The sequence below is a fragment of the Falco peregrinus genome, chromosome 5 (assembly GCF_023634155.1).
Source record: "Falco peregrinus isolate bFalPer1 chromosome 5, bFalPer1.pri, whole genome shotgun sequence".
Lineage (NCBI taxonomy): Eukaryota > Metazoa > Chordata > Aves > Falconiformes > Falconidae > Falco > Falco peregrinus.
In genome coordinates this window covers 112,984,606-113,003,930 of record NC_073725.1, presented here as the reverse complement: position 1 = coordinate 113,003,930, position 19,325 = coordinate 112,984,606, and the positions used below count along the sequence as shown (strand labels likewise).

Sequence of the window (19,325 nt, the reverse complement as noted above, 5' to 3'; positions counted from 1 at the left end):
AAAAAGTCCTAGTCCACTCAATCTGTTTGCATACATAATCAGAGTACAGCTGAGGCTGGTGTGTATATATATATATACACCTTTGGAGATCTTCTAGTCTAACCTCCCTTCCCAGAGCAGGTTTGACCAGAACAGGTTGCTCGCGACCATAAAATCGTAGAACCATTTAGGTTGCAAGAGACCTTTAAGATCATAGAGCCCAACCACAAACCTAACACTGTCAGATCCACCAAAGATCATGTCCAGTTGGGTTCTGAGTACCTCCAAGGATGGTGACTCCACAAGCTCTCTGTGGGCAACCTGTTCCAGTATTTGACCACTCCCACAATAAAAGTTTTTTCTTGTGTTTAAATGCTATTTCCTAATTTCCAGGTTTTGCCCGTTGCCTCTTGTCCTTCTGTCAGGCACCACTGAAAAGACACTGGTTCCCTCTTCTTTATTCCCTCCCATCAAATATTGATAGACATTGTTACAATCCCCCAAGTCTTCTCCCAGCTGAACAGTCCCAGGTCTCTCAACCTCTCCTCACGTGTTAGGTGCAACAGTCCCTTAATCCTAGTTGTAGCCCTTCACCAGACTCACTCCAGTAAGTCTGTGTCTCTCAAGAACTGGGACCCTAGCACTGAACGCAGCTATCTAGACAGGCCTCAACGGTTCTTGGCAGAGAAAAAGAACCACCAGCCTTCCTCAGTGTGCTGCTAACACTCTTCCTCATGCTTAGCCCGGGATGCTGTTGGTCGCCTTTGCCTCAAGGACACTGTTTGTTCCCTAGCCTGCATGTATGCATGGGGTTGCTCATACCGTAAAACACAAAGCTATTTTTGGTTACTTGTTTCATCTTTCTCTAAGCCCTTTCAAATTCTATTGTAACTTTTTTGTGTGAGGAGACCATAGTAAGAAGTGAATAGAGTATTCAAGATGTGGATAAATGACGGATTTAGTCAGTGTTATAATGCAGTTCTCTTCCTTAGTATTCCTTATATTTATTCCTTAATAATGTCTAGCACTTAATTTGCTTTCTTGACCACTGCTGAGTACTGTTGAAACTATCTAACATAACTACAAAATGATGCTTCCAAATCAAAATTTTCAGGTAAGAGCGCATCATTTCATAGGTCAAATCAGAGTTTCTTTTTCTTGTATATGTTACCTGAAATGCAATTGAAGTTTTTGTGCCATTTTAAAAAAAAAATATGTTTCGGTCACTCCAGCTCATAAGATCCATCATCCCAATTAGATGTCATTCCTGCTAGTCTGGTTAACTTGGTGTCACTTCTTTTTTAACAATCATCTTTGCTGGTCTGATTAACTTTGTGTCATCCCTTTTTTCTCAGTGACTTGTGAAAAAACTGAACAGCAGAGGTGCAGGTCATTGTAGTATTCCTTTGGTGGCCTTCCTCTGCTGTAAAATATTTTCCTTTACTCTTATTTGGCATTTCCCATCTTCTCATCAGTTATTTTTCCAGCAATTAGTTTCTTTCTTAAACCTCAGGTGCTTAGTTTCCTAAAGAGCTTTTGGTGACAGATTTTTCCAAAATGCTTTTGAAAATCAAATAGGTTTATATCACCTTCAATCACATGGTTGCTGACCACTTCCAAAAATTTTAAGAGCAATAATCTCTCTTGGTGTTTATCTTTTCTTCAATTTCTAAGCTTTACCAGCAGCTTCTGTCATGTCTCCAATGCCAAGTATAGGAGGAACAGAAGGAGCAGAGGGAACAGGCTGTGGAAATAGAGATGCATTCTGCGCTGGTAATGCTACAGAAACTTGATTGGTTTCTTAATTTTTGAAGTGCAGCTGCCAGTGGCACAATTCCAGCAGCTGGGCCAGAATCCAATGTTGAGGTGCCTACCCGCGGCATTTTGCCAGTTTAGTTCAGAAGGGGAAATATATTCTTCACCTCTGGGCAAGTCAAGACTGCAGACTTCTGCTTCATTTGCCTTTGGGCTTTTCTGCTTTTGGCAGTGGCTGGAGAAAGGCGATGCTGTGGGTAGGAAGCTATGTTCTTATGACAGCTACTCTCTGCTTTCCATGAAGAGTCAATGGAGACAGATCATTTTCTTACAATCACCTGCTGACTGCAGTCAGTGAGATGAGGTTTTATGAGTAGACAGCCGTAAAAGATTACTGAGACTCAGTGCCATCTTCCCCAACACAGCTGGAGTAAGGCAGTAATGTAATCTGATCTAATCTGAGAAAGCGAATCAAATGTTTAGTGTATTGATTGCCCTAAACAGCCTCTAATGCTGGTGCTGGTACTGTACAAAATGCAGTAACAAGAAAAAATGTGTAAATACTGAAGAGCACATTTTAAGGGAGCTGCTTCTACTCTGTCTGCTCTATCCCTGTACTGACAGTGCCTGTCGATCTCTGCACACCCTGCTCTACGGAAGAAAGTAGAGTTGTTAGATATCATTGCAGAGTGCAATCTGAGAAAAAAATTGTAGTATTGGTACACAGAGCTAAATCACTTCAGTATATCCCTTGATACAAACCCTCCAGTCAAAGGCAGTTCTTTTTATCAGGAGTTAATGAGAACTTTGTGCGAGTACGCAAAGACAGAATAAAGACCATGGGTATGCATTATCTACTAAATCTTGATCTCTCAGATCTGTGAAACAACAGTGTTTTCAGAATGACTCGACCAGATAGTGCAGTGACCTAAACAGGGAACAACTTTGTCTTTGCAACAGTGTATGCAAGGGTAGAATCTCTGCATATGCTTATTTTACCATATTTACTACAGTTGTCCTAATACCTAAATGCCACCCTTAAGGATCCTTCTGCAAGAGATTGGCAGTCATGAAAATCTTTTGTGTCATGGAAGGGATTTCTGAAGTGAACAAAAATATAATGAACATAAATAAGCTTTTTTGAGATAAACTTTTATCTACTGCTTAGAAAAACTGAGTGTGTTCCTAAGGGGTATTTTTTATTAGATGAGAATTTATATCACAAATTTGATTATACCAACTCAGCTCCGTTTTGAAGTCTTTATACTGTAAGGCGTGAGTACTTTTTTTATTTTACTCTGCTTCTAGTGTCCTCAAGCCCATAATTGGCAAAATGCTACATTAGAGCAGTAGAACATATATTAACTCTTCACATATTTCAAACTTTACTTTGATAAATATTTCTGCAAGGACGAAAAGCCAATAAGCAAGTCTTTTAGTTGCATTTCTTGTTTTCACAAATTCCAATTCTATAAAAACTGGCAAGGTCAAAACTTGGCTCCTGGAAATCAATGGAAAAACTTCGGTTAAATTTTGTGCCCTAATACTGCAGAAGCTTTACCTGTTTAAAAAGAACTGTAAGTTTTTAAAGTATTCAGTAGTGAGGTAGCACATTCTTTTCCTTGTGTTTTGAATTTCCTTTCCTTTTACTTTTTTTTAACACTGTATGGTGCTAAATGTAAGTTTTTCTTAAACAGATAAATTTTTACTTTACGAAGCAGATGTTAGAGGCTAAATATACAACTCAGGTAGAACCTCCAGGACTCATCGTGGTCCGGAATCTTCAGTTCCCACAGGTCCCCACTGAAAATCCCTGGGGACTCCTGAAGGTCAGAGTTTGCTCCGTTTGCTATTCAGTCCCCTACTGAAGAAACTTAATGTAGTGCTTTTAATTCTCCCAGTAAGTAACAGGGAAAACAGGCTCCTCTGAAGGGTAATTTATCCCACTTAATGATTGAGTAACTTTCGAGGAGGGGCCAATCTCTCTCCTTTGGCTACAGGAGAACTCAGGAAAGTACATTCTTAATTTAAACACCCTCATTAGACTCTAACCTAGGTGGCAGGCGGCCTTTGGCATCATAACTGTATTATAATCACTAGTTGGCAGGAGCTGGATTGGCTGAAACACGAATCATGAAAAAACTCCCAATATAGTGACAGCTTTTCTGGGCAAAGTGGTGCTTTTGACGTGGTGCCTGCTTCGGTGGTTCAGATAGTTTAATCTACAGGCAGAAGCTCTGTTTTCTTATCGTAAATTGAATCCACTCTGGGAGTATCTTTCGGGCATCATATTAGGCACGGTTTTACTGAACGGGGAGAGGGACTGTCAGGCATCTTTTTACCTGCTCCTGGTAGCAGCATTTCAGTTTTGTTCTGGTTCAGGCATGCCTGCACAGCTTCTCCTTCCACAGCACAGCTGGATTCAGCCCTCTTTGCACGGATAGAATAGTTGCAGCCTATATAGCATATAGTCATTGTGGTTTTAAAATTTTATTTGGTTGTGAGGCTGCTTAACAAACTGGTATGGATTTGACTCCGTTACAGCCGTACTGCACAGCCTTGCTGTGGAACTGTCTGGGGTATGAACACTGACAATGGAACAGAACACAAGTATGCTGCTGCGATGTTCTCGGTACCATGATGGTTCCACTTCTGCCCAAATTAAAAATAGTGTTATTTGAAAATAACCTTTAAGGTGTGATTTTTACAGTCAGTTCTGCCTGTCTCTGAGCTGCAGGTTTATACAAACGAAAAGGCTTTTTGGCAGTTCGTATAGTATTCAAAGATGAGGAAATACTTCTTTCAAGAAATCTGGCCTCTATTTTAAGAGTGGTTCATACACAGTTCGATATGATTGTCAGTTATTTTTAGTAATATTTAGTGTTTTATTTATTACTGGGTATGACTAATACATGGCACTATGTTACTTCATCAATACCTCTGAAACTTTTGGGTCGTCATTGTACAGCAATAACTGTTTAATGCCACATACACAATACCTAACATTTTACTACTCAGTCAGACTTTGCTTCAGTCGGTGTTTGTGTATCATTTTAGCATTCATCTTTGGGTACTTGGACAGTGTCTAAATTGCAGAAGTGAGTGGAGATTCCCTTGTGGAAAACTTAGTTTAGTATGAGGTTTAGGCTGTCTTCAATAAAAGGAAGAATTAAGATCAAATAATTCTTATGCTTCCATAACTGTGTTTTCTTCTGTTTCAAACTGTTCTTTTTAGATACTTCGTTAATAGTTTCTAAGGTTAAGTATTCTTAAGAAGATTTTTAAGAAGAATCCTTGAGGATTATTGTTTTTAAAGAAGTTGGATTAGATAACATTTAATCTAATGTTATATGACCTAAGTATAGTTTTCTCTTAATTTCTGAACGAAGTGAATTTTTTGAATAATGAATCATGACAGATACATTTACGCTTTTTTAGCGTATTTGCAATCAGGGCTGAATACTATGTTTGAATGTCTCCAGTGTCCCTCAGGTTTCAAGGATGCTGAATCTTACAAAAGTAACAGGAGTAAACAAAAAGCTATCAGAGAAGGATTTGTTTTGTCACTCTGATATTACAGTCAAGCATCTCTGTAATAGCAATTAGGTATCTTGAAATGATCAGCTTGCTGAGAGGATATGCAAACCTGCTACGTTTGCTAGAACTCCTGCCTCCTCCTCCCCTTGGAAAACCTAAAAATGAAACCAGCTCCAGAGCCCTGGTTTCTGGCAATGTTATACAAATGTAATATTTGAAGAAAAAAAGACCTTAAAACCACCTTGGTCTGGATTCAGAATACTTCAGAAATTAGTCAGGATGAGCTCTCTCATCAGTGCCTCAGTGCAATTGGGCATAAATATTTTGAAACACATCTGACTGCCCATGAGCATTATAGCGTATGTGGGAGCAGCCAAATATCTCGTTCTGAGAGCATTTGGTGATAGTGTCTTAGTCAGTAAAGAGGAACACTGATCAACACCCTCATTTTAGAAATTAGTTAACTGCACTTCCTGCATTTGTTTTAAAAAATTTAGCATCTTTATTTATAATTTACAGGAAATGACATTAAGCATGCCCCAACTTCCAAACATGCCCCTGAAAAGACCTGGTAAAGTCTGGTATCTCTAGGACAAGAAAAATACACTCTCTGTTGAAAAGCGAAAGAAAGCCAATAGCTTTTTTTTGTGCTTTTTTGTATCATGTCCGGAATGAAAAAAAAAAAAAATTCTTTTGTTTGCAAATGCATGAAGCTTTATATAGTGCAAGTGTATGAGAAGGCAAATTTTTTTATGCTTTTAAGGCATGCTACAGGAGAGCTACACAGCACAACCAGAGTATGTGGAAGCTCTATCAGTCAATGACTTTACCTTCTAGAACACTGCACAATCCTCATTAACCAAGAACTGTCGATACAAGCAGGCTTCATCACAGAGGAATGATGCAGAGCCTCCTGCTGATCTGAATTCTGTGTACGTTTGGTAAGCAGTTACAAGAAATGAGTCAGTGAAAAAGCAGTTTCTGCTCCCAAGAGATACTGGGATTTTATGATATTTTTGCCTCTTATCAATACCTTTTAAAAAAGGTTTCCAGCCTGCCAGATTTGCAAATTTAAGCTACCGATGTACTGAAGACAATTTTCATGTCATGCCACTCAGACACAAAAAGAACTGTTCCAGCTACTCAGTGACCTTTTTCCCCCCCCGAAATCACATTCATCATAGGGACATAAATGTTTTTATAGGAGTCATATCTCTTGAATACTCTGTGTATCTTATACTGTCAGCCTTCTCCTTACCTTATGCTCCAGAGCTAAAATGATGGAAAGCTGGTATATATTTCAAAGGAAAATTCTATACTGAGATAACTTTCCCCTTAAATGTATTCTAGGCAACTGTTGTAACTATTGGCTGTAGATGAAAACATGCAAGTTTTATCTTAAAGATAGTTTAGAGAAAATCTTGGACTCATAACTACTATTGTAGATGGGATATTTCCTTTGGGCAAACTTGGAATGTTAGCATTGACTTTCAGATAAAGATAGGCCTGGCCAAATATTTGTTCTTGTGTTAGATTTTTTTAGTCTTTCTAAATATGGGGAAAAGTCCTATGAAAATTATTCCTGGGATTTTGCATATCTGCACAGAAGAAATCAAGCAAGACAATAAGTGCTATCAAATCAAAGTAAGTTCTTTAAGAGGAGGAACATCAGATAGCCATCTATTATTTCTTTCATACCTTTACATTTCTTGGATGGTCAGGACAAGGTAATAGTTATCCAAATACTGGTTGGAGAGAGCAGCTCCAAAGGCTTATGCCTTAATAATGCTGTTTTACACACCAAATCTCTGCGCGTAACCTGGAAAGCTACTTTCACAGCCGGAATAGTCTTTTACATCACTTGCAGGCAGCGCTGCCCATAGGCATTGCTGTTTCAGAGTGAAGTCGGGGGTGGAAAGGCAGTGGAACAACCTGGAGGTTACAGAATGCTTTTACCTCCATTACCACTCCTAGTTGCCCAGGCATTCTTCTGAGCCTCCAGGTCTCCAAGGTGTCCTTGTGGTGACAACTGCAGAAACGACAGGCTTTCAGGTCCATCACTGTGGAAAACTGAAGTCACCTGAGTATTCGGTGTCCTGGAATTCAGAGCCCTCTTGAGGTCTGAGGTGCCAATTAGAGATGGAGGTAATGTAAAGGTTAGAAATGGAAGCAGACAATCAAGCATCCCAGCATTAAATGTATCAGCCTTGTACCTTTCAGAGTGTGAGTGAGGTAGGAGGCAGAAGTTGCTCTTTTAATATATTAGTTTACTGTACTGCAGATTAATGAAATAATGAAATAACAGATTTACTGCTGGGACTTGTTACCTCCTGTTGTTTCTGTAATGGCATTCAATTTGGAAGCAGAGTTGTGTAGATGTGTGGGGCAGGGGTGTGTGCTGCTGGCTGTTCTCAGCAATTAGCCAAGGAGACGGTTGGTAAGACAATAGTAAAATAAGGATGCAAAATGCAATATGTTTAGCACGTGCGTTCTTGCCAGGTTGGGATTTCTCTTAATTGAGGTGCTAGTTTGTGTGTTTGACTCCTGTGTCAGAATACGCTGACTGGGCAGCGAATCCAAACCACTGGTCTCTTTCCTGTCTCCCATAGCACTGTTGCCGTGTGAGGTAACGTGGAGGGTTTCAACCAACAAGTCCATAATCAAAGTGAATTGCAGGCTCAGAAGACTGAAATCGGAGTTTGGAAATCAAAGACACTTTTTAAAAAACCCACGAAGCCTTGCACTTGTTTCACTGCCCTTCCCACAACAACACCCACCCACCCACCCTGAAATGCACATTCACGCCCCTGGTTATCTCAGCTAGCAATCTGCAGAGGAGAGGGATTTTCAGATAACGTTAATTTTTAACGAACATATACCCTAACCTGTATGAGGGTACTCATGATTATACAGACAGGGAAGTACAGCAGGACCTCGTGGCTGCTAGTTTTGGAATCATGCCAAGGCAGTCAAGATCTCTCCTAAGTTTTGGGTTAAGGAGTTCAGGAAGGTAAACCAGTCTCATAACAAACATTATTTGAGTCATGAAAAGCAGTCAGAGTGAGTGAAAGAATTCTTCCTCTGAGTCCCAGAAGGAACCTCAGCATGCTTTGCTCCAGCACCTGACTTCCAACACTGGCTGGCAACACAGAAACATACTACTGGTGTGGCTCCCCTATTGAGGAAGGTCCTGTTCTATTTTAACAGGGTGGTACTTGGCTAACAGTTATGCCTTGGGACATTAGCATTTAAATATGTGTAAGCTGAGCTATAGTATTGGTCTCCAAAGGCAGCAATGAATAAAAAAAACTGCAGGCATTTAGGGCCTTCCCCCCCAGCTCACCATTCTCAGGATGAATCCCCTGCATTCACCCGCCCGTGCGCAGCATTAGCGGGAGGTGGGAGCGGGACAGCCTAGCAACCCGCAGCCATCCCGAGGGGCGGAGAGGAAGGGATTTTCATGTAATTATTCACTGCTACAAAAGCTGTTGTCAGGTAGACACTAGAAACATAGCTGGTTTATTATTCGCCTAACCTACTTTTAATCTTTTGAGAATCACTACCATTAAAGAGAGGCAAAAAAGAGCTTAATTCAGCCATTTTCTGCCTGGCCGTTTAAGTTGTGTTTTCCTGCTCTAATGAAGGCTCTGCTTTCAGAAGCTGTGTTGTTTAAAAACCCCTGGGTAGTAAACTTCAGAAACAAACCAAGTCCTGTATCCAAAACTCAACTTTTTTTCCTTTTTTTTTTTCTTTTTTTTTTTTTTTTTTCTCCTTTTTCCTTTTTCCCTGCCTCTCCACAATACACAGTACATATTTTGTTTTGGTTTAGTTTTCCATTTAATGACATTTCCCATTAAGTTGAGAGGGTAGCAAGATAATTTCTTTTTTTTTTTCCCAAAGAAGGCATTTGGGGACAGGGGGCAGGGGCTAAAGAGCTTATTTACTTTAGGTAACACAGTTGGTGCCAGCGTGCTTGGATCCAGCAGGTTTTTTACTTTACTTTCCCGAACACGAGGGCCCTGGCCTTGCTGCCAGCCATGATCCCTTGGAGCTGACTGAGGCTTCGTGGCGAGAACAGGGGACATTTCAGTACTGTTCTTGCTACCTGCATAAGCCTGCAGGAGCTGTGCTTCTCCTGTAAAACATCATGCTAAACTCTTCTTACATCAAGGACTGTTGGAACAGACAGCTGTGGCTTTCAAGTAGCCCGAGGGCAGGCATATTTTCAGGGTATAGTCTGATTTATAATCTTCTTTTTCCACATCACGCTTTTAGCGTAAGTTCAATAAATGTAGACTGATAACTTCAGACATGGAAAGTTTTAAAGGACACTGTTTAATGGAATGTAAGTGTACCAAAAGTATGTTGAACTACTATTGAAAGCATATTTGCTGAGGCAGCAACTTTCAGAATGATTTATCGTGAAGGTCATCATGTAAATTCTCAGAAACTTTGATCTGTGTCTTTAGTTAATCTTCTACTCAGAGAAGTTACTTTAAAATTGCATTCTAGCAGTGTGTTTTGTTCCGTTTGTTCCAGGATTTCAGTTTCAAGCAAGAAGCTGTATTTTTCTAGTCAGCAAAAAGCTTTTCATTGTGACCCCTGGGACTAACTAGTTTAATTTTGCAAAATTTCTTTTTATTTCTAAAGACATGTGTCGTCTTTTAATTAATTCTGTTGAAAAGATTTGTAGATTTCTTTAAAAAACTAAACATATACCGAGAGAAGAAAATCAGTATTTTTTATTTTATAGTCAAACATGAAAAACTATGCAGCTATAATAACTGTTGATTATGTGGGGAAATTAAAATAATAAAGTTTATTCTCCCCTGTTTGATTTTGCCTGTAGGATTCATAAGAATAAGATACATTATCAGTGTACTGCTCATCAGGAAAAGAGCAGAATGCATCCAAGGAATGGATTTATTCACTTTGAATGTCTGCATCTTCTAAGTGTTTGGGTTGTTTTTGAGAGTAGAACAGTACTTTGAACTGAAATATGTATTTTGCATAGTTGCATAGCACAGACATTCAGCATTTTTGTGCCAGCTGCTATTGAAGACAAAAAATCAGTTGATTACAAGAGGGTGATTAGAGAGTAAATGAAAACCAGTTAATTCTCTTTTTTATGCCTTTAAACAGAGATTTCAGTTGATGGCAGTGACCTAGGTGTAACCTAGGTGTCTAAAGATACTGTGTGCTGCTGTTCAGCGTGGCCTCCGGGGCAGATGTAGATGCTCCAGCCTCTTCTCTATTCAGTTAGCAAAGCACTCTGCAATGAAACCTAAAATACCCCAAAATGAATCTCTGTCTTTTCTTGTGGGGTGTCATATGAATGTAGCGCATTCTTCATCTTTAGTGTGTGAGGAACACAGAAAGTGTTAAAAGAAAAAAAAAGAAAAAAAAGCCACACATACACTTTGTTGCTTTCTTTCCAGTGTATCCAGTGATACGTATATATACCCAGCCTATACAGCAGTCTGCTTCTCCTGGTGTTCTCTGCTACCAGCCAAACATAATAGTTTGTGATGGTGTTGAATGCTCTTCGTAATGAGAAGGCTGGAAAAAAAATTACTTTAACTGGAATAAAATCAGAGGTAGAATGCTCAGTCCTCTGCTACTGCCTATTTTAGCATTTTTCTTAGAAGATACATTCATAAATATATTAAAATTTAACTGAGGAATGTAATAAATGGCAATTTAAGAAATGTTCTGGAAATTATTCTTATAGTTGCACATTAACCTACACTGTGTAGGCACACCTCAATCAGTAGAATAAACCTTAGTTTCCTAGTATCTTCAGAAATTAATGATTGTATTTATTTGAGACATAGGAACTAAGACTGGAAAAATCAGTCTTGTAAATAAAAAAATGTTAAAGCTCCCTGCCTAGGAAACTTCAGGCTATATGGTACTTCCTTGTGACAGAGAGTATGTGCTCTGTGTTCTTAATATTGAAGTATTATTCTGAGCAGCAGAGTCCAGTGGCCCTGTTCTGTTTGCTACAGCAGCGCCGTGACCGTCAGGAGCCTCAGCACGGGCAGGATTTGGCTGCAGGAAAAGCATTCCGTTAGGTCTGAGCATGGTTTGTTTTGTTTAACATAGCTGAGGTAGGTTCGTTTCACATGTACCACGTGTTCACGTGTATCGCATCTCTTTGGTAGTGTCAGTGTGAAGCCAAGGTGCGTTACCAGATGAGAGAAAGGTTCCAGTCTGGCCCCACAACAAGGTCAGAGTATCTTGGTAGCACCTGTCTGTCCAGTTGTCCTCCGAGTTGTAGGTTCATGGTGTGAGCACCTGCTGTTTTTCTGGGGGTTACAGCAGAAGGGTCAGCTTGGTTTTCAATTTCATCTCCTGTTCAGTCGGATATGTTAGCTAGTAACTGAAAACAGGATTTAATGATGAACTGATAGAAAAGAAGTACTTGGACTATCTGAGGTGAAAGGACGGGGTGAAATAGGGACTTTGGCTTTTCCCCCAAATCATTAGAAACTGCATTTTTTTCATCAAATCTTGCTAAGCATATATTTTGGGGTTTCCTACAGTTTTATGTCAGAAAGTATTGGACCTGTTCTGACCTGTTGTGGCAGTGCAGCTGCCATTGCTGAAGGCCGCAGTCCCGTAGACGCTCTGTCTGACCGGGGGCGGAAGGAAGCCTGTGTTGGGGTGCTGGCTGGCAGATTCTTTTGAAGTGGTTTGATTCTCCAAAAGCTTCTATTAGTGCTCATAATTACGCACGTGGTTAACTCCTTCATGTCTGCAGTGGGTTAAGACCCAACACTTTTATAGAATCGTAGAATCATTTAGGTAGGAAAAGACCTTTCAGATCATCAAGGCCAGCGGTTCACCCAGGACTGCCAAGCCCACCACTAAACCATGCCTGCAGGTTCTTATAGTCCTGTCACATCTAAACCTATATAGTAATGAAAGAATGTACAGTATTTTTTTCCTACAAAGCTAAGATCTTTACCCTGACCACCCTGTGTGAACTCCATGACTGGTTTTCAGTCTCTGTTTGCTGTTCATCTTCTTTTCTTTTTTTCTACATTGCACATGGATTTCTGTTTGGGTTGTTCTTTTGGGGTTTTTTGTTCTTTTTTCCTCTGATCTTCATTTAGTCCTCTTGTGGCTTCTCCATTTATTGAATTTGTCTGCCTTTTACAGTACATGAAATATCCAGGTAGGTTAGGTGGCTCCCAGCTGGGTTGGGTGCTTTATGAATATAGACTCACAAAGCATGGGCTTTAGAAGCCAACTTGAAAATGCTAAACCTTGTGATCTAGTACAGCTAGAGAAGTTCTGTAGCTGACGTGATTTTTTTGACGTTTTCCACACCCTCCCCACATATTGTGATGGACACTGGCACATGAACATTAAACCTGTTATGACATGTGGGACTTAAACTCCAGTAATGCTCCTTTTCAAGTCTATTTGGCAACAGGTTATTTGATTCAAGCATTCTTCCTGTTATAAAAATCTGCAACTGTTCTATGCCTTTACCTTGAAATTCATTTATTATATCCTGACAGCAAAGCCTATACTTTTAAAATTCTTATTTGAAACCAAAGGCACACTGCTTTTTAAAATACAAACACTGCTGAGATTCATCAAAAAGTAGTGAATAATTTAAATTAAAATAAAATTCTAAAGTGATTGCTTATTCTCTGATAACAAAATGGAAAATAAATTATTATCAACATTTGGAACATCATGTTTTAAAGAGTGAGCACAGCATTTAACTGGCCTATGAGATCTCCCATATTCTCAGACAGAATGTTTCATTATGGAATTGTCATTAACCACTCTGTATTTAAGGATGCTTTGAGCTTTGCAGCTGAAGAGGTGGTTCAATCTCACTGTTAAGAATGTAAAAAAAAAGTGCATTTATGGAACTACACCACTGGGATGCATATTTCAGCCAGTACTCAGACACTAATGTGAAATCAATTCCCTTGATTTTAATAGAAATACTCAAGGAAGCAAACTTAAGTGTGTGGGTACAAATAGTAGGAGCCCTTACATGTTTATCATTTTTTAACAGTTCTGTTAACTGTAGACAACAGGAGAGGCCATGGAAAGACAGATAAACAATATACACATTTTGTTTAATGGAAGAATCCTCATAGGGCTTGATTGTTGTCCTAATTATGTACGGAGAAACATGGATGTTGCGGTCCTTTTAGATGAGACATTACATTGAAAACTCTCTGAACCCTTCACCTGGAGCAAGGTATCACAGTGATTCAGTACCATTAAGAAATCTGTGAAATATCATTTAGAAGACTGCAAAAAAAGAAAGAGTGACGTGTGTTTTTCTTTACACACCCCACCAGTCTCTGAAACTGGAATACACAGGCACCTAAAGCCTACGTGTCAGTCCAGACTAGTATCAAGAACCCACAGCTACTACCTCAACATGCTTGTTGATTCTGTACGTGTGAGAGCAGTGCCACTGGGAGGAGATCATGGCACCTCCCCTGCGCTAGGTCACATACAGCCCTTAGGTCAGCACCAGTTGTAATGACAATGACGGTACCGGGTTCCCATCTGGAAAAATGCCATGAGCCTTACTCTGTCGTAGCTTTAGTCATATTTGTTACTTTTCCTTGTGTGTCATTAGGCATACACTTTATTGTGTAGACACTGCCTGCTTTTTAGAGCTTTTCTGGGGTTTTTTGGTATTAAATTCCATCGTATCGTTCAGGCCCATGTATGGTCTTCCCTACTTCATGCTACTGTGACAATAGCACTAGTGTTACACATTGGTTATTCTCATCTGTTGACTTAAAGTAGAGGGAAAAAAATCACCTTTCAATCACGGTAGATCTGTGAGTCAACAGTTAGAGGGCCGCTGTTACCATGTGCAGGGTGCTTGTGAAGATGTACAGGTACGCACACAATACAATGGGTATTTGAACAAGGAATAAGCATAGGAAGTGGCTGAGGTGATTTAGTGCTGCACTGGGCCATTTATGAAAAATCATATTCTCTTTTGTTTGCTTTTCCGCTTTTTTACCAGTATCTGAGCAACAAACTGAATAATTAAACCATAAACTGGTGTTTGTCCCAAGAGCTTCTCTACTCAGCCCACAGACTTGATCCTCACAGGCAGAGGCAATGTAGGCTGACCAGGTCCTGTCTTCCTCCAGGGCCCAGGTGCTGAGATGCTTGGCTGTGGGTTTGAACATGTAACCTGCCACAAACATAATTTCCAAGTATCACATTTTTAACAGACCGCTCCCACTTCGGCTCAAAATGTCCTCAACATGCATTTTAGGCACCTTGCATTCCTCCTAGAGATACGCACAACACAGCAGAATAGTGAAATTTCATTAATAGATTCCTTTAGCTGAGGTGTAAAAGGAAGCTTTTCAGGTGACAACATATATTTTTTTTGAACAACATGTCTTTCAGGAGGGTCAGGCTGAAAATAACTGCATGTTCCCCAGCCATGAAACAATTTTACACCTTATGAGTTACATTCAGCTGTTTGTCATGACTCAAAAGGTTTGTGGAAGTGCCAGTCAGTTTATCCTATATTTCCTGCAGTCACGGGAAGATTCCATAATAGCTGTGTAGCAGTGTATAGAAAATATATACAGAGAATATGGGAAGTGAAGGGAAGGTACACAGTTAGAGAAAAACCTGGAATCTAATGTTAGGCCTTCAGGTAAGCAATGTTCTTTTTTATTCCATGCATTATGGAAATAATCAATTTCAACACATAACAGGTTTTCCCCAAGGCCTCTGCCTTATTCAGGCACAGCTCCAGCTAAGCTCATTTCAGGACAGTTACGCAACATTTTGTTTTAGCCTTTTCACGCGTTGCTTGGCCCTGTAAATATACTGCATATTGTTCAGACCTTGTTCATCACAAAAAATGCCTCAGCCTTTCAAAGTGACTTATTTCTGCACTGTCCACATGCTTCATAAACCTCAGTTATTTTGTTTTCAGTGTATGGCATAACCCCATCTCACTGATATAGGGAGATACATAGTGAAGCTAAACCGAGAGGCCATTGGTCTTTTGGGGATTTAAAATCTGAAGTTGTAGACCTGGCTTTTTATACTGTGGTTTTTTTCCGCTTGTTCCAGACATGTCTTTCATTCACCTTAGTTGCAACTAAGTAATTTTGTACTTCACTTTAGGCACCCATTAAATGAGGATTACCCAGTTAATGAACATTTGAGAAAGGGTTGGTTTGAGTGATTTATGGACATAATGTCACATAGAAACTTTATAGCAGAGGCATGAAAAGAACCTAATTCTCTAGAGCAGTATTCTGTTGTCTTCACTACAGCACATCCCCCTTCTTCTTTATGCTTCTTCATTCATTATGTGCGGTACAGTCACGGCAACAAAAGAGGCAAAGGATCCTCCAGACAACAGGATTCTCTGTTTGACGAGCTCAATTCATCTCCCTGGGCAGAGAGATGAATAGTCATGTAAAAGAAGATTGTGTCCTAGACCTAAACACAAGAAGGTCAAATTAAGATTACCCAGGCAGACTTAGTATCTAGGTATTGCTAGCTTTTGAGAGCTGGACTTTGCAAAAAAAAGTGCTTTCTGTTTTTAGTAAAGAACGTTCTTGTTTATTCCGTTTTGTGGAATTGTGTTTGTACCAACATAAGTTAGGTATCAGCAGGACGCAGCTGAGACCACAGTTGTGAGCTAATGGTGTGAATCAGAGAAGTGTGAGAAATCCTCAAAACGGGGATCAGGGCACAGACAGCTCTGCCTGTTTCCCTTCCCACTCGGAAAATGGGAAGCAGAGAGACTCTCAGTCTCTCACTGTCGTGCCTCATTTCTACTTGGAGAAAGCAGGCAGTGCCATAGAGTTGAGGCATGTTTGATTTATCTTCTCCCTTTGGAAACAGAGCTTCATCTCATGGACTCGTTGAACAGCCTCTTCTTCGTAGCCAGCAGGAATTATTCCCGTGCAGGAGTCAGAGCAGTGGTGGTGCTCCTGTGCTCTGAGCTGGCGTTTGCATTCTCCTCATTCTGAAGTAGTGCTGAGCCTAGCATGGCCGGGCAGTGGTTGCAACATGGGTGCAAAAACGGGAGCACAATAGGTATAGAGGTTCTGTCTTTTTTTTATATTTGGATTTTTAAAATTTTAAGGTATAATAAACAAAGGTTGTGTGCTTTAGGTTTAATCTTGTTTTGGCATGGAAACATTTTAAACACGAGATAAAAAAAAAGTAAGAAGAAAAACTTAGTTCCATCTTTTAAAGTAGGAGCTAATAGAAAACTATAAGGCATTTTCAATCTCCAAATTTATGAGTGCATACCACTAAATTGACTTAATTATTTCTAACCAAAAGATTTTTCAAGGTGCAAAGTTTATAAAGCATGAACAGGATGTTTTCTGGTACACGTCCTTTCCTTTTTTTTTACTTATGCCAGAAACGTATCAAGTCCTATCTCATTTCAGAAAAAAAGCGTACTCCTTTTGTCCCAGCCTTTCACCAGCTGCTGGCTCCAGAACCCTTGGTTTGCAGCTTACTGGCAGTGTTTTCTTTGTCTCTATCCTTCAGTATTTCATTGTTCTGCAGCATTGTGCTACATTCATTCCATGTACTTGGAAAATGTTACAACTTCTAGTCTAAGCCAGACGCTGCAAATTTAGCACTCAGAAATAATTCATAATGCTTTTGTTGCCGTAAGCCAGATAGCTGACACCTGGGTTGGTGGGTGGTATCTACAAAAGCCCATCAGCACCCACTAGAAGTTTTAATGAGAACAACTTCCCCTGAGGTACAGTTTATGACCGACTAAGCCTGGGTGTGACTTAGACTAATAAACCATTTGTGTACCTCAACAAATTCTCCAGCTACAAACAAGTACTGCAGTCTGACGCTAAATGTCCAATGGTCACTAGCTGTTGGGGCAAGAACGTGAAGAACTGGTCTGTAATATCAACTGCATAGCTTTAACATGGTGACATGTCTAGACTTGTGACAAACATGCAACAGTTTGCCCATCTCTCATGTTTTTTCCAGCTACCCAAAATCTGCCTGTGGTTTCTACCTTTAATTCCCTATTTGCCATTTCCTCGATCAGTGGTAGATGTTTTTGCCATTTCAGAAACCTGCAATTGAAATATTAATGGTCATCACAAATTAAATGTCACTGGTTCTCTGAGTATGGAATCCAAAAGAAGCTGTGCTGATTCTGTTATTCCATTCAGTAAATAACATTCCTTCCTTCCTGTTCAAACATTAACAGCGGCTCTGATGGAATTTCTAGGTTGATGTCATATAGTGCAACAAAAACAAAGGGCTCTTCACTCTGATTCAACTTTTGCTTACAGAGCATGTTTCTCATAAAGTATTTGTGACTTTTTGTGGTGAATCACTCAGATGTCACGGTCTTTAGAGGAGACTTCTTTGAAGGAAATAATATCACTTATGGCCTGAATTTTATCCGTTTTTCTAACTAGGTACACGGGACCTCCAGAGGGATATGCTTTCTGTTCCACTTCTCAAGCAGCTCTGGAGGTTCTCACTTCAGAGTACAATTCTTCTTTGCCCCGATTTCCCCTAGGACTTGCTGTACAGGGAATAATCAGACTTCTGTGGAGCTGGCGTATGCCAACAGGAAAGGCTGTTGCTTGTCTAAGTGCTATACAATGCATTGCAACAGTAGGTTGTGCAAAAACTGAAATGGAAGGAAACCGCAGATTCTGCATGTCCTGATCCAGTTTCCTAGCTTTTGTTTGTGCTTAAGAAGACCGTGCATTTTCAGTTGACCTATGCTAGTTGCAGCTTTTTGGGAGCTTCTGATCTTGTTAAAGAGCCTGTCTGTCAAAAGGCTTTCTTGGTGCGGTTCTTTCCTTACCAAGTGGTGAAACTTCGAGATGTAACCAGCTGTGTCTTATTCAGTATGACAGCAGTGAAAGCATTTAAGCCACTGATGCAAATCAAATGTGATCTTAATGTTACTCCTAAACAGAAACACTCTCAACAACTGCAGAGACTGAGGTCTCACTTGATCGCATGTAAGATAAATACATCCCCTTCATGTATTTATGAGTATTTGATTACAATTATTACTATTGCTATTATTAGTCATGGAATAATTATCTGTATTACCTCTTCCCTGTCTCAGAGTAGCTAATGGCTACGGAGTTATTACTTCTGGTTATGTAGTCAGTGTTTTGTTACTTCTCTGAAAAGCACTTTGGTTGCTCTGCTTTAAAAAACCCAAACATACAGAGCTCATTTATCCCAGAAAACCAGGAGTCAGAATTTATTGGATTGGAAAGAATAGTCTAGCTGGGTAGATGTGGGTTCTTCACATGGCTCTCATGGCAAAAGCAGGAGTTAAAAGAATGTATTTACCTCCAGTAATAACACATACAGACTCTTGCTGAACAAAATTAACTGTTTTGTTGGGAGTATATTTAAAGTAAAAAAATTTGCATTTTATATTAGTGTTCTGAGATGGCTGTGAGGAGAATAATCTCACTGTATCAGCTCATGCTTCCTTTTTTTTTTTTTTTTTCCCCTCCCCTCTGATTTAGACTATAATATTTTTTTCACTTTAGGATACAAATGTTACCATAATGATAGTATAAAGCTACTTAGTTGTTAAGCTTTACAGAACTTTCATTTATTAATTGTACAGTGACCAGAAAAAACATGTCCTCATGCCTAACTGGGGCCATTATGTACTGCTCAAGAAACACCTTTGCATGGATAAATTGTTTCTTCTCTTTCCCCAGCTTAATTTGTATATTATCTATGAATGGCATATTTTGTGTTTAGAGTATTTTTTCACACTAAACTTTTAAATTTGAATAAATACTTATCAAATGCGAATTAGATGAATGCAGATGATTCTGTTTAGATTCCAATTTCTAACACATTGTAGTTTAATAAAACCATTAAAGAATTTATACTGGGTGATGTTGTTCTTGAGAAATTCTGTCTCTATTTCTACTTTGATTAGGTTGAACCTGTAAAGACCAGCTGAGTTACTCCTTGTTTATACCGCTGGGAAGGAGGGGGGAATTTAAGTCACAGTGTATATTTTTTAAGGTTGTGACTTA

General features: G+C 39.6%; 1 protein-coding gene across 1 annotated transcript in view; it reads left to right on the top strand.

The window, feature by feature from the left end:
• The window catches only part of SLC6A11 (solute carrier family 6 member 11), a 106,506-nt gene that overhangs the window by 66,782 nt on the left and 20,399 nt on the right, over positions 1-19,325 (top strand). The gene's annotated exons all lie outside the window — the stretch shown is intronic.